The sequence below is a fragment of the Saccopteryx leptura genome, chromosome 8 (assembly GCF_036850995.1).
Source record: "Saccopteryx leptura isolate mSacLep1 chromosome 8, mSacLep1_pri_phased_curated, whole genome shotgun sequence".
In the NCBI taxonomy this organism is placed as follows: domain Eukaryota; kingdom Metazoa; phylum Chordata; class Mammalia; order Chiroptera; family Emballonuridae; genus Saccopteryx; species Saccopteryx leptura.
The window spans coordinates 3,395,966-3,419,348 of record NC_089510.1 but is presented as its reverse complement, the minus strand read 5'-3'; the positions used below and the strand labels follow the sequence as shown (position 1 = coordinate 3,419,348).

At 42.2% G+C, this 23,383-nt stretch overlaps 1 pseudogene; it reads left to right on the top strand.

Annotated features, from left to right (window-relative positions):
- LOC136380067 (protein FAM114A2-like) overlaps positions 1-19,625 on the top strand; it is an 89,470-nt pseudogene extending 69,845 nt beyond the window's left edge.
- Positions 19,626-23,383: the final 3,758 nt, after the last annotated feature.

The window sequence follows — 23,383 nt, the reverse complement described above, 5'->3', positions numbered from 1 at the left end:
GTCATTCTGTAACACCTTCACCACTCTGATGCTGTTTCCCCGGGTGAAGGGCTGTGCATACCCAATCTGATCACACGGGAGTGAAATGTGTCCCAAAATGCATAGCCGCACCATAGATTTGTTTTTCTAAAAGGAAATAAGAAATTAAAGTAATAATGCAGTGAAACTTACCCAACCCACACGTTTTATAAATTCTCCATTTACACATCTTTAGGATTTGTATTTATAAAAAATGAGATTATTTCTGAACATCATGTTAAGTTACTGCTGAACATAATGTTAGATTATTGCTGAACATAATACTTTCTATGAAACTCTGGTTTCTACTTATCTGTGATGATTTAATAGCCTTAAGCATGGTAGAGAACTCTGTTAGTAAGAACTTTGAAGGTGAAATACTCCTCTACACAATATGGCCCCAGTGCTGGATATATGAATAAAAAGAACAACTTGTTTTATAATAAGAGAAATTGACCGCACTTGGCATAATTAATGACCCAGTTCAACTGTGAAAACGAGGTCACAATTTGCCTTTGTCTTCACATGGGAAAAGAGGCTGATAATTTCAACTACAGTTTGATTTTTTTTTGCATGAAATATAAGGTGTTGTTTTTTTGTTGTTGTTGTTGTTTTTCAAGAATATTAAGCCTGACTGGATGGGCAGATTATCTATTACTAGTCTAGATTATATCAGCTCTCCTCCTCTTTTTGTTTAAAACTCTTCTACCTTATGGCTTGGATGGATGTTCTGAAATATAGGCTAACCAACATTGTGACTCTCCATAACACATTATTTGTGAGAGGCTGTCTCTAACATATGTGAGGCCCTTTATCACCTACTCCACGTTAACACTGTGCGACGTGTCCATGTATGGAAAAGGCAAGAAATAGATAAGAACTGATAATGTAGGGAACGATGTAATAAGTAACCAGACTAGAAATACAATTGGAAGACAATTAGGATAGTGAAACACTCCTGCGATATAATATACTATCTTATAAGAAAGAAAAAGAGAGTTACAGCTTTGGAAACCTCCCCTTTAACAAGCAAAGTGGTAAAATCAGAAATACCTATTGGAGCATCTGCTGTCAGCGAATGAGAGGAGTGTTAAGGACGCTTCCAATCATATACAAAAAAAGTTCTGAGAAGCATAAAAATATGTCCTGAATCTAGCCGAACGACTCCACATCCTTGACTCCCATTGCAAAAATGATGGTGTGTACATGCTGATTTTTTAACCACCTTTTTATAAATCTTGAAAATCTGATTCAAAATTTGTTTTAAAATATGATATTACTGCCCTGACTGGCTCAGTCTTGCAGTGTTTAAGAACTAAAGATCAGCTTGACCAGGCAGTGGCACAGTGGATAGAGCGTCAGACTGGGATGCAGAGGACCCAGGTTCGAAACCCCAAGGTCGCCGGCTTGAGTGCGGGCTCATCTGGTTTGAGCAAGCCTCATCAGTTTGAGTCCTAGGTTGCTGGCTTGAGCAAGGGGTCACTCGGTCTGCTGTAGCCCTCCAGTCAAGGCACATATGAGAAAACAATCGATGAGCAACTAAGGTGTCGCCACGAAGAATTGATGCTTCTCATCTCTCTCCCTTCTTGTCTGTCTGTCCCTATCTGTCCTTCTCTCTGTCTCTGTCACACACAAACAAAAAAGAACTAAAGATCAGTCTTAAGTCACTAAATGATATTAGATATAAAAAGAGAATTTTCTCTTTTGACCAAGCGCTGATCATCTATGCAGAAGATTGCAGCACAGCCATCTACAGTCACATAAGGAATGAGGGACCAACACACAACACAGCTAGCTGAAACGGGAAGAGATGGAGTATATGAAAACTCATTCAAAGGAACAGTAGATAAGAAAAAAATACTCAAAGTGACTTCCGATGTGGTGATCCTCTCTGTCCATAGCCTCCTTCTCCTCCGAATGGCTCTCTTGGGATCTGCTCCCAAGGCGCTGAGCCTAACCTGGTCTCACTACGTGGATGGTGCCTTCTACCACCTCCCACTGTCCTGATTCAAGGTCAGGTTGTAGCAAGCCTAGTCTACGCCGGCCACAGGTGTCCGTCAGAATAGCACGTGCCTTGTTTCCCTGTTGGCGAAGAGAAGATACCTACCATGGCTCATTTATTTTTGGATGGGTTTTATTTAATTTTACAGAAACCTGATTGGAGTGTAGCATACAATTATAAGTCCAGTAACAAGTCACAAGACGTGGGCGTGCAATGCTTTAAGAGCAACTAATATAGTCTTTCGTGTGTGTGTGTGTGTGTGTGTGTGTGTGTGTGTGTGTAGAATACATATTAACTGCCACGTGTTGGCCAAAATCAGTCTCTACAAGAAGAGACAGTCCAATACAGTCAGTAAGAGAGAGGTAAAAGAAGGAACAGGACCTTTCATGAAAAGAAGTCCTTCAGTTCTGCGTGGTGTGTATTATTTGATTGCATAAGAACATGTCACCTTTATTTTATTCCTCTTTCCTTCAATTATACACTGTCCATTATATTGTCACGTGTTTGTGCCATACCTGCTTGTACCTTTATTATTGTGAATCTTAAAATATAGTATTTTAGATGTGTCTTGTTATAAAACAGCATATAGCTTGATTTAAAAAGAAATACTATCAACCTCAGTTCCTGTGTTCTTTTTAGGGATGCTCGTCTAGATGGCTGAACTACGTAGATTTATCTTTTAAATCATGTTTCCATTGTTGAATGAATATCCTTATTTTTCTTTTCTCCCTTAACCTTGTTTTCCAACCTTGATGAGAGAGTTATCAAGTTTTCTGTTGCTTCTTTCATCTTTTCTCTTTTTCCTTCTTCTTTTCTTCTCCCTTGCCTTCTATCTGTTTTGTTCCATTGATTTAGAGGCTACAGATTATGTGTATATGGTTTCATAATTCTTTAACCTTACCCCATGTAAGTAATGGTGCTTTTCGAATGAATCTGAATTGCTGTGGTGCAGCTATCCTAACCTGAGCTCAACAGCTCTCTCACTGCACTGTACCCGTTGCTGCGTACCCTATAGTACATCTTCACATCATGGCACATGGTTCTGAAATTTACTTTTTTTTTTTTTTTAAACATAAGAAACTCAATTTTTTTAAGGACTTTATTAATTTTTCAGAGAGGAGAGAGAGAGAGATGGAAAGAGGAATAGAGAGCGAGAGAGAGAAGGGGGAGGAGTAGGAAGCATCAACTCCCATATGTGCCTTGACCAGGCAAGCCCATGGTTTCAAACCGGCGACATCAGTGTTCCAGGTCGACGCTTTATCCACTGCGCCACCACAGGTCAGGCAGGTTCTGAAATTTAAAGTGTTTTCAAACCTAACAAAGAGTTGTCCTGCAGTCAATGTTTTTTATCAGACCCATTTATTATTTTATATCATCTTTATCCTACACATTCTTTCTGGTTTCTTATTTCCCTGGGATGCAATATGCCCACTAAGAAGTTTTTAAATGTGAATACTTATGTGACAAGAACACTGGCTTTTGAGATATTAAAAAGTACCTCTACTTTGTCTCATACTTGAACGATAGTTTGGCAGGTTATAACATTTTCGGTTGACAGTTACTTTTCCCAGGCATTGGGATAATATGACTTTGTTATCTTTTAGAATAATTTAGCACTTCTGCTGAAAAACTAATTGCATGCCTCATCATTATTTTTATGGTAGAGTGTTTTTAGTTTTGTTGATTTAAAAAATAATTTTTTTATTCTGTATGATTTCAATTTACTGTGCAGTGTCTGGATGTAAATTTACCTTTGTCCTGTGCTGTGTTAGAAATCTCAAATTAAAACCTCAACCATTTGCTTAATTGACCTTTTCTGTAACAGCTATTTGAAGATACGTGATAGGGACACTAAACCATTACTCTAGGATGACTCTTCAGTCACCATGGTCTTCCACTTGAGCAATTTTCCAAAAGGCTGGGACTACACTGGTGACATTTCACTAAATAAGAACATTTTTTATTTTCAAGATTTTTAGTTTTTTTCCTATATGAACTGTTCTTCTATTTCTTCTAACTTTGCTACTAAAATGTATGTTTTAGTTTTTCACTACTTTTCATTCATTTTACAAGTATTTATATAAAATGCTTTGCTACTTCCTCCATAAATGAATTGCATATGAAATAAACATATTACGTGTAGATTGGATATCTTTCTTAGCCTACTTTGCTTCATATGATTTATACTTTGTGTTGGCTAAGTCATCGCGATTAGTTTGTCTATTCAATCACTTGTTTCCTCTGACTCACGGCTTCACTTACCATCCCTATGAGCCGCCTCCATGTTTCCTCACTCAGAGCCTTTGTCCAACATCACATTTTATCATGACCTCTGGTTCTGTTTTCTCCAAAGTCACAACCTTGACCGCTGCTCAGGATTCATCTCCCATTTCTGACTTATTGGAGAGGTTTGTTTTATTCTTATGCATGGTCAGTGAGTTGGGATTTCTATTTTTCAGTCTTATCTTTCAGTGTGTATTTGCGGCCCAGGTGGTGAATCAAAGCACAGCCTACTTTGCGCTTTAAGTGGACGTCTTTGTGACTCTTCAGATGGACTTTGATGTCACCATAGGACCTTCCCTGTCTCTTTGTTCCTGATGTGATGGATTCTTGTCCATGTGCTCATTGTTACAATATTTAGCCTCACTTTGGGAAAGCCTCAGCTGTTATCATGGTCAATAAGTTAGATTTCCAATATAGAAAATTAGTTTCCAGCAGGTATGGAATTATCATTGATCAAATTCTTTATGGAGAGAATAAAGTGAAGACATTTGACTTGAAATATGATTTAGGGTACCACTTGAGCAAGGCTCACCAGCTTGAACCCAAGGTTGCTGGCTCAAGCAAGGGATCACTCAGTCTGCTGGTCAAGGCACATATAAGAAAACAATCAATGAACAACTAAGATGCCGCAAGGAAGAATTCATTCTTCTCATCTCTCTCCTTTCCTGTCTGTCTGTCCTTCTTTCTGATTCTCTCTGTCTCTGTCACACACACACACACACACAATATATATATATATATATATATATTTACACACAGTATATACATATATATATATCAATATATATATATACATATATACTACAGGTGAATATTATATTAAAAAAATGTGAGTATTTTACACAGGGGACCGAGTAATGGGGTGACGTTGTAGAAACTGAGGAGGACACTCGGCTCCGGCTTAGGAGAGAGGAATCTAGTCTGTTTGTTTTATAAAACAAGGTAAAAGAGGCTACAAGGATCAGAACCTTCTCTCTTCTTTTATTTCCTCATTTGTAAAACTAAGACGTTGGAATGCTGAATTTCTAAGATTTTTTTTCTCAGCTCTAATACGTGATACCAATATTTAAATTGCTGGTATGCTTCTGACATGATGTACAAAGTATGCAAGTCACTTTAATCAGAATAGAAGAAAATTTTATAGAGGCTGGAACGATAAAGGAAATAGATTCCAAATGAGGGATTTGGATTTGCACAGAAAAATAACTGGAAATCATGCACAGGTAGAAATACAAACCCTTAAAAAAAAATGAACATAGCTGTAGTCACACCGTAGTGCAATTTCTGAAGAGTTCGATTATTTTTCTTTTCTTGTTGGCTGGGGGTGGGGAAGAATATTTCATCTGGGCAATTGCAAAAGTACAAGATTATGTTTTCAATTTTCAAGTTTGAAAATTACTTTAATCTACTGCTTAGTGTCTGTGTTGGCCTTGAACATAAAGAATGCCTAGACTTCAAATCAGCACAGTGACATACAGCATATTGTATGGAGTCTTCCACTCAGCGCACGGAGAGAAGTGGGCAAATTATATACTCGCTTGCTGCAAAGGTAAAGGGAATCCGTTGTAAGAATCTACTTTTCTTATGTGGACTCCTGAGGTCAAAGATGCCTACCGAGAAGGGTTCCCAGTAACTAACCGGGCTCATGGAAAACCAGAGCTTACCAACTGTTTCTACACGGAGCTCTCCCATAAGGAGAAGCTTGCCCTAAACTCCCTGCCTCCGTACTGGACGCCTTCCCGCGTTCTGTTCCTGCCGCTGAGCCAGCCCTTATAAAGGAATCCCTGGACTTGTATTTCCACCAATGGGATGAAAGCTTTCCTGGTCTGATTGGATCTGCACAGCCATCTATCTCCCTATCAGCATCTTCACTGGCCAGTCAGAGAGGCTCCACTCGGACCAATCGAGATGATGTCTTTTGGGTCAATTAAACTGCAAATATTTGGAGCCCTCATTTGCATGAGAACACACCCATCAGGGACTAGGGGGCGGGGACTGCTTGTTATATAAGTCAGCTTCCCAGAACCTCTCTGAGGTGTCGATTGCACTTTTTTTTTCCTGCCTCTGTTGGAAGAGCTGAAACTTTGCAGAGGAAACACTGAGCTGGATCGTTGAAGCTGGCGCATCAGACTGGAGGCGAGAAGAGCGGGCAGGGCAGAGCTGTCTAGCTGGACAGGGGCTGCCTCCCAGCCATGGGGCTGGTCCCCAGGTCGTCCTGTCTGGTAATCAAGCTGTGACGCTACTGACCATCGAGCTGTTCGGATGGAATAACGTTTCCTACTCCACCACACCCCAGATTGAGAACTCTTTTTTTTTTTTAATGTTTATTTTATTGATTTTAGAGAAAGAAAGAGAACAAGAGAGACAGACAGATCTGTTCCTGTAGGTGCCCCAATTGGGAATTGAACCAGTAACCTCTGTGTTTTGAGACAATGCTCTAACCAGTCGAGCTATCTGGCCAAGACAGATGGAGGGTTCTTGTTAGAGCTTAATTGTTGCCAACAACCATCAGTTGACACTTTTTACTACACTAACAAAAACATTTTAGATATGTAGGAAATTATACCACGATACTTTTCTTTGGTAATTGACTTGGTTTCCCAAGCATGTACAAAAAAAAAAAAAAGTACTTTTATTTTTTTTAATAAATGAAGCGTTGAAATAGAATCTCCTAATTTATGGATATTGTACTCTCAAAAGATCAAGCTGCCTACAAATATAAGCATGAGTTTAACTGAGGGCAAGAATCAAGTGGAAATGAAGATTATAGTATCTTCAGTCAATATCATAATATTTGGGGTTGTGTGTTGTTTGCTGAATTGATATTAAAGAGGTTACTTAAACTCTTAAGAAGTCAAGGTGGGTAGAGATTTTGAATGTTCATCACTCTTAACAAAACACGCTTTTACATAGCAGGATGTTCCTAGACTCCTTAAAGATTTTCTACAGGGTCTAGGGTTCCTTATGTAAGCTCCTGGATTTGAGAATTCAAACGATTTTGTATTTTAACGATCACTTTTGTGTAAACTGTATATTATGCATCACTCACAGAAGTGCCCGGCATTGAACCTTATCATGAAATAAAATAATCCCTGTCGCAAAAAAAAAAAAAAAAATGTTCATATTGGTGAGATAAATAGCTTCACATCAAAGCTGGTTTTGCTGGTAAGGAAGTTTCCGGCATACCTAACACAAACAAAATTTTTTTCCAGAGTTTTTGCATTTTGGAATTGCAAATAAAGGGGGGTTGTACCTACAAGGACCTGGAGAGATGAGAGCGGAACACAGAGTCCATTTGATCATCTGTTTGCGTTGCGCAGAAATATACTGTGACTCAACAGCCTCTGAGGAGGCGGCAGCACTCAGCGGATATTGTCATACACTTTCCATGCCTTTTTGAGATACAGTGAAACTGTAATGGACCTTGGTGGACAGTGTGTCTCAGAAAGTAGATTGTGCCTTGTATGTGAGGTTAACAAACTATGAGGAAATAGATCGAGAGCCTTGATTTCAACAGACAGACACTTAGCAATAGAATCAAAAGAAATAAGAAAAATAAAGAGGTAATTATAAAAGAGTTGAAACATTGATGAGCCCCCATTAAAGTGTGAGAAGTACTCTGGGGAGTTGGGGCTGTCGTGTTGCCCACGTTTGAATTCACATGAGAACAAATTTAAAAAGAGAAAGAGTCTTTCGAGAGGGAGAAAAAGAGACATTTGTTAAGTAGATGGTTAAGTGAATAAATAAAAATAAATAAACATCATTGACAGGTAAACTTGTTTAGCAATGGAAAGGTGTTTGGTAAATAGATACATACATAATGACTTTTTAAAATCTGTTCATTTTAGAGACACTGCAACCAACTGAGCTACCTGGCCAGGGCAAGAAAAAAATTTTTTTAATCGTATAACTGATAAAGGATTAGTATGCATAATTTTTGAGATCTTCCACATATTAAACAGAAAAATACAAACTAACTCTTTAGAAAATGAGAAATGTTTATAAATTGGCAACTAATACAGAATTGAAATCCACGTGAACAAGACACATGAATAGATAAACCATACAATCAGTACAAGGTAAATACAGTTATCAATGGGATACATTTTTATGTTCATCACTTTGAAAATAATTAAAAGTTCAGCAGTCTCAAGTATTTTAGGAAGAGAAGAAATGGGAAATCACAAGCATGGACAGTGAAAGTCATCAGTCCGTATAGCCTTTTGGGGAACAATCTGAAGTATCAGGTCAAGTTAATGATCTGAATTCTTTCTGATCCAGCAATCTCAACACTTCTCTCCATTTACTGTTAAAAGCTCTTGCAATAGTAATCATGAATATGATTTGCAATAGTGAAAACAAAAACAAAAATTTTTCAATAAAAATAATTTATTTAAAACAATAATTTTATTGGATGACTTTATTTTTTTTAAATAAAGTTTATTTTGTCCCTCACCATTTATTCACCTTTACCCTTCCCCACCCCCCACCCCACCCCGGCAATCAGCACACTGCTGTCCATGTCCATGAGTCTTTTTTCTTTTGTGCCATGTTTTGCTTTATCTCTCCATACCCCCCATCCAATGCTCCCCTTGAAAGCTGTCAGTCAATTCTCTTTGTATGAGTCTGTTTCAATTTTGCTTGTTAGTTTTCTCTTTTTTTTTAATTAGATTCCACAAATGAGTGAAATCATAGGGTCCTTGTCTTTCTCTGACTGACTGACTTCACTTAGCATAAGGCTCTCCAGGTCCACCCATGCTGTTGCAAAGGGTAAGATTTCTTTCTTTTTCATGGCTGAGTAATATTCCATCATGTAAATTGGCCACAGCATTTTTATCCAGTCATCGCTGATAGGCACTTGGGCTGCTTCCAAATCCTGGTCTTTGTAAATAACACTGCAATAAACATAGGGGTGCATAGATTCTTTTAAAACAGTGTTTTAGGCTTCCTAGCATATATTCCCAGAAGTAAGATCCCTGGGTCAAAAGGCAGTTCCATTCTTTAATTTTGGGAAATAATTCTGTACACTTTCTTTCTTCAGTGGCTAGACCGACCTCCATTCCACCAACAATGCACGAGGTTCCCTTTTCCCGACGCCCTTGCCAACTCTTACTGCTGATCTACAACAGATCCATTGATGATGAGAGAAAAGATAAACAAAGGGGACGACATCAAGCTGAAAAGTTTTTATACAGCAAAGGAAACCATCAACAAAATGAAGTGACCACTCACTGAACGGGAGAACATCTTCGCTGATACATCTGATAAGGGACTTAAAATATTTTTCATTGACTGATTTAATGAGAGAGGAAGGAATAGAAAGAGAGATACACCTGTTCCTGTATCTGCCCTGACCAGGGATTGAACCAGCAGTCTCTGTACTTTGTGATGGTACTCTAACCAACTCAGCCATCCCGCCAGGGTTGATAAGAGATAACCATCTAAAATTTATAAAGAACTTATAAAACTCAACACACACAAACACACAAAAAATAATACAATTAAAAAATGGGCAGATGACCTAGACGCTTTTCCAGTGAGGACATACAGATGTCCAATAGACATATGGTAAGATGCTCAATGTCACTAATCATCAGAGAAATAAGAATTAAAACTACAATGAGATATCACCTCACAGCAGTTTGAATGGCTATCACTGATTGATTGATTTTTGAGAGAGAGAGAGAGAGAGAGAGAGAGAGAGTCAGGAAGAGAGAAAGAGAAATGTAAATTTGTTTTTTCACTTATTTATGCATTCAGTGGTAGATTTTTGTAGGTGCCCTGACCAGGGATTGAACCTATGACCTTGGCATATGGGAATGATGCTCTAATCAACTGAGCCACCCACCAGAGGCAATAAACAATTTCTGATATAAAACAATGGAATGCAGTACAGCCATCTAAGTGAAGTATGCATGTACACACACACACACACATACACCCATATATGTGCATATATATACATGCACACTTATGTAGTACTGTATAGGTCACATATGAATTTGCAAAATAAGAAAATAGCAAAATGCATACAATACCACATTACTAATGCAGTTTAAAATATGTAAAACAAGGTCACTTATTGTTTACAGACATAGTGGTCATATTTATTGCAATATTTAATTTAAAAACCACTCACTTAATAGGTTTCACCAAGAAAGGACAATGGAAAACAGCATTGAAATGCAGTGCAAAAGAAGCTTCAATTCCGTATCTGTAGTGTAGAATTTATTTTAAAAATCTGAAAAGAATATGCCAGACATAAGATTTGGGAAGACTGGACCACGGCTCTGTGAATTCTGTTCTATCTTTCTCCATATGCTATTTTGTTATTTTTAAAGTCTCACCAGGAAAAAGCACTTGCCCAGCAGTGTCTGGAAGCTCAGTCGCTTGGACACCGTGGAAACCATAGCGTACCGTGATTAGATGTCTAATGGGATGAGACAGCTGGCGCGGGGCCAGCCACCGCAGACAAAGGCACTTCTCGTCCATCAGAGGCATCGTTTCTATCCAGCCTGCCCGGTGCCCTGGTGAAATTACAGCCAGCTAAGAGGGGCTATTTTCAGGATGCACACGGTACTGATTTCCGAGTCGTGTATGTTTTTTCCAAAGCTTTAGGAGTTGCTCCGTGTTTAAATTTCTCTTAGCACCTGAACTCTCCCTGGTAGGTATAATAGGTATAACCTATCTTGCTTTACTGAGAATTTTTGTTTAGATTTCTTCTGCCCACCGAACACACACACACACACACACACACACACACACACACACACACACACACACACACACTGGACTGTTAGCTCCAAGACTGAAGAGAGCGTATCTGCATTTTGTTGTGCTTACTTCAAGGACTATTAAGAGTTCCTGGAAATTAGTGGGGGTGTTTAGAAAAATAAAAAAAAAGAAAAAAGAGAGAGAAGACAGGTAGGAAAGGGAGGGGCACAGAGGAGAGAGAGAGAGAGAGAGAGAGGGAGGGAGGAAGGGAGGGAAGGAGAGAGGAAGACCAGAGTTTGCCAGCCCAAAATATACTTTTGGAATATTGATTATATTAAGCTGGTTAATGTTATGAAACAAAAAATTCAGAAAAAAACCCCAAAACGTTTTATCTTGCCCTTTCCCTGCTGAAAGGCATTCGGGTAGAAGCCCTGGCCCGGAGGAAACCGTGTGCACATCAGCATGGATGAGCTAAGTGCCGCAGGAAAGACCCAAGCCGGGGGGCTTGGGCGACTCCCCTCTGGGTCCTGCTGTTCCTGGGGGGCCAGCAGGAGTTTGTTGGCCACCTTTGCTCTTTCTCCTTCACCTGTGAGCTGCCCACTCCCCCTCGGCCACCCCAGACCCGTGCCTCCCGCTCTGTCCGCACCGGCATTCATAAGCCTCAACTGTCTGACGTATCCTGGGGTCTCAGAATCTTACGGAAGCCCCATTGGCCCCTAACATAATAAATTTGGTCATTCTCTCTTGTGAATCCATTTTATGTTACTGATTATCAGTCAGGCCCGAAGAAATCAGAAGAAATAAATTCTATACAAGAAATAAGGGAAACATTTAAGCGAGTTAATAATGGAGCAGTGAAAAACAGTATTATTCTTATTTTTATGAACGTGATTTGTGTGTGTGTGTGTGTGTGTGTGTGTGTGTGTGTGTGTGGAGAGGGGAGATACAGAGACAGACTTCCAGATGCACCCTGATTGGGATCCACCTGGCAACCCTGTTTGGGGCCCATGCTCAAATATAGAGCTATTTTTAGTGCCTGAGGTGGATGTGCTCCAACAAAGCCATCCTCAGTACCCTGGGCCTTACTGGAACCAATTTAGCCACTGACTCTGGGAGGGGAAGAGGGAGAGAAGAAAAAGAGGGGAGGGCTAGAACCAGATAGTCACTTCTCCTATGTGCCCTGACTGTGGCTCGAACCCAGGACATCCATGCGCAGGGCGATGCTTTATCCACTGAAGCACCAGCCATGGCCAAACATGAATATTAATAGAAAGTATAGATATTAAGCCCAGGATGTTAACTCAGGTCCAAAGACTAATGGCACAATGTTTATTTTCCTTCAACTTATCAAAGAGGCAACTTTTTTTTATTCTCCTGGAGGCAATGTTGGCATAACTTTTCCTAAAAGTTAGCATTAAAAGGGATTTTCTTCTCTGCTTTTATGCTTACACTCCTATATGAAAACTTGTATCTTTGTGGTTATTTCTGTGAAACTCCTGTCAATGAGGTAATTAGAAATGGTCCTGGATTGTTCTCGAGGTTGAACAGGGTCGATGAATCACTGTAACCAGACAAGCGGGTCCAGCTGCCTGACACAACAAAGCCAAACTGGAGAGCCCAGCGCCCGCAGGTGCAGAAGGAAAGAGGTTGATTCCGTATTCCGTATTCCGGTGCCCGACCTGGGAGAACGGTGGGCTCCCACCTCCCAAACCCTCTCCTCCTCCTGCTCGGAGCGGAGATTCTTACAGGGATGGGGAGGGGAGGGGAGGGGAGGGCTCTCTTTTCTTATCCAATTACCTTGCCAGCTGTTGGCCTGTGCAGACCCTGTCTTTTCCTCTCTCTCAGTGTAAGAACCTTCCCCTGGGCCATCTTGGTCACTGGAGAAGATGCCCCCGCCCTGCTCTCTGGCTGTCTATAGTATTCGAGTCAGTGGCATGACATTGGGGCTGCAGACACCCCCTCACAAAGCCTAGAGACGTGCCACCCTCAGCCCACCTCCTGACCCACCACGTGGCCCCCACATACCCAGGGGAGCCTGCTTGCCGTCCACAGGGCACCGCCGCCTGCCACCTGCGTGCAGCTCCCCCCACATGGCCCACACTCCCCACAGCCGTCTGTGGCATCCTCATCGCAAGTTATACGCATTACTCTGACTGCTTCTGCACCCTGTGGAGAACAGGGGTGCTGTTCTGCAGAAAATTACCAGGGACTCTCCGTGCTGCTCCCGGGCAGCGACGAGCGAATCATCGGATGAAGATGATACTGAAACTCCGGCATTCGCTGAAGCAACCCCCGTCCTCGGAGGAGGGGACTCTGAGCCAGCCAAGATGCTGCGTCTGTTCACCAGAGCCAGAGTGCAGACCGGAGCCTGCAGGCTGGACTCGGAAGAGACCCCCGTCCAGACCTCCCAGTGACAGGGCACCCTCCGAAGTTCTCCCTGTCCAGACACCACAGGCTGCAAGCAGAGGCTGTCCCATGGATGTTCCCCAGACCGGATGGGGATTCTGGGGTGGCTGAGTTGAGTGAGTCCTTACTCCCCTCATTCTTACCTACAGCAGCCACAGTGGGGCCAAGTGTTTTAACCGTCATCGTGAAAGCAGAGACCTCCCTTGGAATCTCTAATCCCAGAGGATTTTTTTTTTAATTCAGTGTGAGGAGGTGAGACAGAGAAACAGACTCCCACCTGCGCTCTATGGGGATCTACCCAGCAAGCCCCCTAGGGGGCATGCTTTGCCCATCTGGAATGTTTTTCCATTGCTCAGCAACAGAGCTCTTCCTAGTGCCTGAGGTGGAGGCCATGGATCCATCTCAGTGTCTGGGACCAGCGTTGCTCCAATGGAGCCTTGGCTGAGGGAGAGGAAGAGAGAGAGACAGAGAGAAAGGAGAGGGGGAAGGGTGGAGAAGTAGATGGGCTCTTCTCCTGTGTGCCCTGGCCGGGAATCGAACCGGGGACATTCACATGCCAGGACCAACGCTCTACCGCTGAGCCAACCAGCCAGGGCCCCCAGAGGTTTTTCAGCTGAGGTCCAGCACACAGCAGGAGAGACAAAAGCCAAAAGGCATGAACACTTCTCCCCATTGACTGAACCGTGTGGTGTGTGTTCTCCACCGTCTGCATGCCGTTCAGAGCCCAGGAAACACCGTTATTAGTGGGAGTCCGGATGTCTTAGAATTCATCAGTGGAGAACAACATCAGAACAGGAGCCTGGGTTTAAAAGAACCGAGGGTCTGATGAACCGGAATTCTACACGTGCTCAGGTTTTACGAGAGGCCCAGGAGGAAGAAAGGCAAGGAGGTCACCATGGAGACGAAGAAGGGAACACATTAGGGGCCTGCCCTTTGAGGACTGTCAAGGCCTTGCGCATCCGGACGCTCTGCAGATGCTTTCGCCGGAAGGTGACGTCACGGCGAAACCCACCTTTAATTCTGGACGCGCTGAAGAGTTAAGAGACTCTAGCCCCGGACTCGGGGCAGTTGAAAGACACGCGTTCCCCAGTGGAGTTCTCTGAGGAAGAAAAGAGGAAAAGGGACGAAGACTTCACCAAAGAGAGAGCAGAGCCACCTTCCCAGCTGCGTGTCTCCTCCACGCAGGACGCTCGCAGGGAGAGCAGTAGAGCCTGTGAGCGGATCCAGAGCCTCTGGAGAAGCCGTCAGAAGAGAAGGAAGAAGGAGAAAAACAACAAAACTGAGCAAATCAAAGCAAACGCAATAGAAGATGTCCATGCGCTTGCACTCCTGAGCGGAGGAGAGGGGCGGGCCTGCCCGGGTGAACTGTCCCACGCACACGCAGCTCTGGGTCCGCGTGGCTGGGGCAGGAAGCCACAGCGTGGAAAGAAGCAGGTCCTTCCTTCCTTCCTTCCTTCCTTCCTTCCTTCCTTCCTTCCTTCCTTCCTTCCTTCCTTCCTTCCTTCCTTCCTTCCTTCCTTCCTTCCTTCCTTCCTTCCTTCCTTCCTTCCTTCCTTCCTTCCTTCCTTCCTTCCTTCCTTCCTTCCTTCCCCTCCCTCCCTTCCTCCCTCCCCCCCTTCTTCCCCCTCCCTCCCTCTCTTTCTTTCTTTTTCTATCCTTCTTTCCTTCTCTTTCTCTCTCTCTCTCTTTCTTTTTTTCTTTCTTTCTTCTTTCTTTCTTTTTCTCTTTCTCTCTCTCTTTCTTTTCTTTCTGTCTTTCTTCTTTCTTTCCTTCTTTCCTTCTCTCTTTCTTTTTTTTATTGATTTTTCAGAGGCACCCGAGGCTGGGGGGGGGAGAAGAGGGGGGGGATGAGAAGTAGTTACTTCAGTCTAGCTCCTCATTGGCTGCTTGTTGTATGTGCCTCGACCCGGGAAGCCCAGGGCTTGGAACCGGTGACGTCAGCGTTCCAGGTCGGTGCTGTAGCCACTGCCACCACTTACCAAGCAACCTTGTGACTTTGTGTTTTTTAATGATTCAGATAACTTTTGTGAGTTTTGTCACTCATCTTGTAAAACCTCTAAATAAAATATAAGGGGTTTCAAATTTTTTTTAAATAAAAAATAATATACTCATTGAAGCCAGTTAGTGTGTGCTTTGTGCTCTAAATGGTCTCATTCAGTATGCAAAGGCTAGAGGAAGAGGCATCACTATTCCATTCTGCAAATAAGGAAATTGAAACAAAATTGCTTTAAAAAATCTGTCCAGTTTGAACATCCCACAGTTAGCATTAACACCTGGTTAGCATCAGACTCCACATTCCTCAATATGTGTTCTATTGCTTTCAAAAAAATATCTCAAGTAAGGAAACAAAAATGAAATCTTGCAGACTGACACATTCTTGACATGTTGTTCCATTTTCATCACTACGTGTTAAAATAAATGTACCCAATCAAGCACATACAAAAGCAACTCGATGTTCCTGTCTGTCTCTCTCCCTGCTCTCTCTCTCTCTCAAAAAAATAGATAGATAGATAGATAGATAGATAGATATGTAGGTATATATATATAGATGTCTTAAAATTATAAAGATATCTATCTTAAATTTTAAAGCCAAATATATATCTTAAATTATAAGGATACGTATCTTAAATTATAAAGATATCTTAAATGATCTGTTCATAATAACTAAAATGAGCACTTAGCGCCTGTGATTATAAACACTTTAGGTTTGGAAATCAGTCTCATTACATTACCAGCCTGCTTCTGCCCCAAGGTTTCACAGAAGCATTTGGATGGATAATTCTCTTAAAGATATGCGAAGGATTTGCCGAGAAAATCAGTGTTACTTTCATTTAGTCCTTACCAGTAAAAACATTATGTGGGTCTGGAAACATGAAAGGAAAATGCGTCCTCATAGAGGGATGCCTTCGCTGATTTATCCAACAGCGTCCTCCTCAGTGGTGGACACACCTTTACTGAGACCATTATTCTAACACTCTGTCTGGCAGCTTAATGGTCAATCCAGTGCCTCCCACGGTAGGGACTCCACCCCTAAGTTATATTGTTTCACTTTCAATACTGCATGTTTCTTCACACACGCACGAATCTTTTCCTTCTGTTCTTTTCCCCCTTTTCTTTTTGAGAAACAAATGAGTCTGGGATTATGAGGGTTATCTTTCTTTTAAGAAACAATCATTCTTTTTTTCCCCAGTTGCTACCTTGTTGTTATTTTCAAATTATATATCTACTCCCACACTTCTTCCCTTCCAGCGATTTCCCTTCGATTTACTCTCCCCTTCGTTAGCACCCAGGCCTCGGGCGAACCCAGGCGGCGAAGCGAGCCTTCATGGGGTGCTGCTGCCTGTTAATCGGCTGTCTGCTCAAATTATACGCCGCCCGTTTCTACCAGTCTCATCCGCTTTGTCCTCAAATTCACAAATACACTTCATGCCATTCATCGGAAACCTGGTCATGCATCCCCTAATTTCGCTCAACAAAGCGCTCTGTGGCTCTGAGAGTGACCAACATCTGACAGCGTTCTTGGTTCCTTTCTTCTGGAACAAAAGGTTCATGGAGATGCTACTGTCTCCTTCGCGCGTTGTGGTTTTCACTGATCTGTCCGGGTTCTCATTCTTATGCTCTCAAGAGTAGAAAAAGCATGGACTCGGGCGGGGGGGGGGGGGGGTTCCCTGCACTGACTTGGAATCTCTTCTCTCCCAGTCAATACACGCAGGTGTTAAATGGTGTTCCCTACAAGATTGCATTGGAAATCTCATCCCCCGGTGCCTCAGAGTGGGATCCCGTTTGGAAGCAGAGCGGTTGTAGGAATCATTAGTTAACATGGGGTGTGAGTTAAGTAAGGTGGTCTCTTAATCCGGTATGACTGATGTCCTCAGAAGCAGATGGTCATATTGGAGACTCAGGGACGCGGCGAGGATGACCATATGAAGATGGAGACAGACAATGACATGATGCACCAAGTGACCCAACAAGGATCCAGGGTCACTAAGCATCCCCAGAAGCTTAGAGAGAGAGAGAGAGTCTGGAATAGAATCTCCCTCAGAACCCTCAGAAGACGCCAACTGTATCAACACCTTGGTTTTGTATTTCTAGCTTCCAGACGATGAGAAAATATAGTTCTGCTCTTTCAGCTACCTCGTTTGAGGTCCTTTGTTGTAACAACTTTAGGGAACTAGTCCCCTGGAAAGTTACTGATTTTATTTGTTACAACATTCCCGGGTCTACAGAGTCAAGGTAAGAAAACCTACCTTCTTGTATTGGAACACTGACATTATTAACAATACTCAATGCGTGCTCCGTGTATACTTTGTCTACACGTTTATTATTAATAATAATCTAAAAAGTTGCCAAATATGTGATTGTAAGTAATATATAGATGCTCAGAATTTGTAAACTTATGATACAATAAGAGCTCTTTTTAACTACCATTCAAAGTTCAAAGGCAAAGAAATAGTGACCAGGGATACGCTATGATATGCATCCCCTGAGGAGTTCTGAGGGGAACGAATCCATCACACTGTCCACCCTATCAGAACATGCGTCTCCTAAAAAAAATAGGAGAAAATTATGAACAAAGAACAGACCTGGGGAAAATATCTCACAAGAATTCCATCCTAATAAGCCCATTTGTAGAACTGGGGATCATTTATTATTGGCAGCACAGAGTCGGTGAGCAGTTTTAGTCGTCAATGGCCGTGAGTAGATAATGGGCTGTGGCCGGTAAAAACCAACAGCGAAGATAAAAACAGAAATCAGCGCTTTAATGATGTGGAACAACCACCTTGCACTTCCTTGACACTGTTGACAAGCCAAGAACCTTACCTCAAACCAGCCCTTGGTTGGGATTCCGTTGAGATCAGATGGCTTTATGTGAACACCGCTGGTGATGTTGGGGAATATCTGTGAAATGGAATGCCCAGCCACCATCTCAATATCTAAGAAAGAGTCTGGTGTGGAGCTTTCAATGTGACATGTTATAATGCACCAACAGGTGGGCGCATTAACAAAAAAAAAAAAAATCATCAGGTAAAATTTGACATTATTTTGATATCTGCATCTAAACAGATATTTTATTTCAGGTCATCACTGATGATGATTTGTTTCCACTATTTTAAATATTAAAGGTTTTCTCTTTTTTTTTTTTAACAGAAAAAATTATTTTCAGAGCTGAATCCTGAACCAATGAACTAGGAGCCGCTCCTTGAATTCTTTTCAGTGTTCCTTTCAGCTCATGCCCTCCCATCCTGTGTCCCTGGTCTCTGGGTTTGGCACCTGTCTGTGACTCTGGCAGCCCTTTGCTTGTAAATGGCTCGTGAAGAAGTACCACAATCCTGCTTCTCTGCCTCACAACAGGATCCTCTTGAATGTGGGTTTCATAGTTGAGGGCTAACCTGCAAGATTAAGCGGCGGCTGGGACTGAATTCGCCCCCATGCTGAGGAGCCAGTATGTCCGCCCTCTACTCTGTTCCCACTTCCTAACACCCTTCCCAGCGAGGCATCCTTAACAGCGCCCTGCTCTCTGGATGTGCTTCAGGGAAATCTAGCCCGGGACAGTCAGTTATACAGGTTGCATTTTTAAAAAGACCAACCTCAATCTATAGATTGTACACCGGACCCTCCCTACAGTGAACTAACAGCAATGTCTGAGCAGGAACAGCAGCGAATGACATTTGCTAGGAAGGAGGTAAAAAGTGGTTGGGGACTTGAGCTTTGAGGTCAGATGGCTGAGTTCCATTTCAGTGTGTCAACGAACTGAAACTGGGAGAGTGACCGATTTCCCCGAGGCTCTGGTTTCCTCACCTGTCACATAGAGATGATGAGAACATTCACCTTCGGAGTTCACCGGAGGAGTCATCAATCAGGTCATCCCAGAAAGAGTCTGCCACGTGCAAAACATCTGACAAACGTCCCCGTTATTAACATGTCAAGTTTAGGTAAACATATGATAACTAGCTAAATATTTTATCATCGTGCTCCAAACACACACAGATGTATCTGAGAGCAATCAAATTGTATAGGTTGAGCGTTTATTGGTGGTATACCTTTCACCCTAATCCACTTTCTATACACTGCCCTTCGTTTTGAAATCAGAAACTTCTAACTTGAGAAGGCTGTCTCTCCCTCTTGAGTACTTTATAGTTGTAAAGTACAATCCCGTAACACTTCCCCGTTCTGCGATTTCCCTTATACGCCAGTTCTGTAGAGCTAGTGGTATCTGTATTGTACATATTAAATTGATCCGTACATCATTACAGGAAAAACTTTACATCCATCTCCAGGAACTACGCTGACTTCCTCAAACCTGAGAAAGCTATACCTCTACCTGGGCACGGCAACGGTCCCTGCTGGCAATGACTCCCCATTCAGGGTACTTTCATCAAGTGGATCAAATAAACCAGCATGTACTTCTCCAAGATTGTTTTCCCTTGATTTTTTTTAAAACGATGTATATGTGTTTATGTAGAAGGAAATTCTATCCATATTCATGATGCACTCCATTGACGTTAATGGCATTTCGTCAGCGTAACCTTTGCTAGAGAAAACCTTATGCTCTACAGTTCCACAATACAGCTCATATCATAAACTCCTGACCCCAGACTGCCCAGACCAATACGCAATTTAACAGGGATACTCTTACACCTACAATTTAAAAGACCGATTGCGTGGGAACAGAATTAGAGCTATCTTATTTGGCAACAAGCAGGAAAAAATAGACTGAGTGCTTTAATCACTCCTGAAATGAACATGATTGCCTATGACCAAGCAGCAGGTGCAGCCTGGGGTCTCATCCAAGGAAGTGACCACAGTTCTCTTAACGCCGTTTCTAGACGGAGCCGTGCGGACAATCTTCTTCACTCCTGAAGTTTTATTACGGCGGCAAGAACCGATCACTGGAATGGGAAAACAGTTGTGAAAAAAGTAACAGTAAAAATACATTCCTTCCTTAAATAGAATAATATATCTAGGGTGGCCAATAACAGAAAAAACGGCTTGTTTAGAGCAGTTGCCTAAGAGGAAGCTTAATTTAGGAGAACGTTCAAGACTCCCAAGCCCCTCCCCCCCTTCTCCCATTCTATCTTCCTCTGGGCGAGTTCCCCACAGGGGGTCCCAGGCTCCCAGGTTTCTATACTTCCATGTTCAAAACCACAACAAGAACAAAACAAACGAACTTTGTGTGAGATGAAGCACAGCGTAGGAGAGAAAGCACACCCCAGTGGATTCTCGAGATAGAGCTCCTGCATTCAGAACCTGGCTCGACCACTTCTTACCCGGGTGACCACAGGCTAGTGGCTTCGCCTCCTTGTGCCTTGATGTTCTGATGCATGAACGGGGATGATGCACGTCAACAGGTTGGGTAAGAGGGCTAACCATGTCAACATGTGCCAGGCACATAGAACACACCTGAGAACACAGAAAAGAACATGCAAATGCTTGCTAAATAAAAAGAAGAGGTTTTTTTTGCATCATCTAACTCAATATCTGACACACAGTAGCTAGTGGATGAATGGATGGTGATCTAACAAACAAGAGGGACTCATCAGACACAAGTATAACCACGGGATAAGGGCTATGACCGTCAGGTGTGTAGAAACCACACCGTCTGAAGGAGATTGTAATGATGATTGATATTCAAAGGAGGCGGGAATTCACCCACTGTATTCGAGAGCTTGTCCATGTTGTAGTTAAAGATTAAATTTGGTCTGTTTGTCCAGAGGTCAGAACGAGGACCCATGGGCAGACAACAGCTGAGTAATTCTGAGAATCCTGTTTCCCTAATGGCGTGGGATAGGCTGATATTAAAATAGCAATCCGGGCCACTAGACACATTCAAGCAGAACGTATTAGAAGGGACCGCGGGAATGTGAAAGCAGTTTTGATAAAGTAGCAATAAATATTCATTTCTTCCTTAAAAACAAACTATATCTACATATTTGGTGGTGTGAACTGAAACATAGAATGACTTCACAAAACCTGTTTCCCTTTATCTGAGCCTAGACTCCTGCGTGTCATTCTCACTTCGTCATTCTTGTTCTTGTTATGTAACAAATAATGAAGACAGTTACTCGCTACGGAGAGTGAGCAATAGACTCATGTAAACACTGGTGCCGTGCAATTAGGAAAAAATAAAGGTGTATTAAGACGACTGGCAAATAGATTTATTTCAATAAAAAGAAAATTAAAAGATAGAAAAGAGGTTTTTGGAAATACAATGATTCTATCAAACATATGGTTCTATACCAGAATCGGTGTCGTTGAAGCCCATGTTGCTATCTTTTCTCCACCAGAAAGAGTGAAGTCCTGTGCCCTTCCGGAAACACCCGTGCTGGAGTGAATAGAGTCCATTCAGCCCGGAGCAAACAAGATCAGAGAAGTCCTATTCTACATCAATGGCAGCTCCTTCCTGGAACTCATAACAGGAAGGTAGAGACTCTACAGTCTCCTTTTGGGACCCAATTCTGTTATCTACATTCATGCTATTCTCAGATGTCCATCTTCTGCACTTGTTGAGCCATGCCATTTGTATATGTGCAAATTCAGATGCAAGAAAAGAAATAAAATAAAATAAAAGCTACATCATTAAGGCAACATAAACAAAACTCACAAGTTTCTTGTCCTGTGAACTCTCCCTACTGTCCGGAGAGTCTGTGTATGGTATTATTTTTAACATGACTTGCAAACATCATCGCTGATGATTGGCTGTACACAGAAATGCCCAGTAGTTCACCATTCCTTCTTTCAAGTTCTGGAGACTTCCGAGAGCCAGCTTTCAATTCAACTCCCAAGTCCCAGCACCCAAGGGCTGACTTTCCATGGTTACCATGTGCTGTGGGCTCCTGCTGCTGTGTGTTTCCTTTGCTAAATTACCTCGTAAAACTGCTTTCTATATTTAAATCTTAAAACTATTGTTTCTATAACTATGCTGGTATTCAGCACATTTGAAAGCAGTGATGTTGATTTGATCAACTCAACAAATTGTAATGAGCAAATCAATGCAACGAAACACCCCATAAATCCCGAGGTGACATAGTTATTGGGTTTATTTAATTTTCTTTTATAGGTTCCGGCCAGGGTGGTCCTGGCATCTGTCCGAGCAGAGGTCCGAGCGGTGACTTGAGGTCTTCTTCCATCACCTTCCACCATCCATGGGGGCACAAAGAGGCCTGTCCGCAGAGGGCTCGAACACTAGTTAGCATGAAGAAGTGAATGTTATGACACAAACAAAGGAAAAACATTCCCCCCTCTTCTTTCTACACTCCTATTCTAGTTCCTCATCAAAACTCGAACAAATGACCCTGCGTGGATGATGTAGTTCACAGGATGCAGAAAGAGACCTGCAGGCACAGCCGTGCCCATCTGTGCAAGAATGTCTAAGGTGCACGCAGAGGACGTGGCCAGATAGTCACGGATATAAGAAAAGGATTGTCCCGCGAACAGGCACAGAGAAGCTCTCTTCCGACCCCCACCAGTCTGTCTGAAGGTCCACGGCACAAGACCGTTAGATCGGAAGAGATGGATCCAGGAACAAAACAGACTCAAAGCAAACCCTGTCCGTGTGCCCACTGTCTGCGTTCTGGGGAACCGAAGACCACACGAGGTACTTTGTCCAACTTTAAAACATGTCATTAACCATCTCATAAGATTGCTGACACGTCTTAATGAGAAAATACAAATACACTACTTATTATCCTGAGTGGCACATAAACAGAACCAAGTTGTTGCCCTCATTCAGAACTTGGAAATGAAGTAATTCGGATGAGTACCATACGTGTACTTTTTGCCTAAAAACAAAAATTCTGAGCATACAATTAATAATTATCCTTGTCCTTATAAAAAATTAGATGTCCTCTTCAGCATAATAATGACTAAGCTTTGCCCTTTCTCAGAGCTAATTAAGAGTTACGTTACAAGGATTCAGATGACACTGGAGTTGTATTTGAGGCGACCCTGCATGACCTCCAA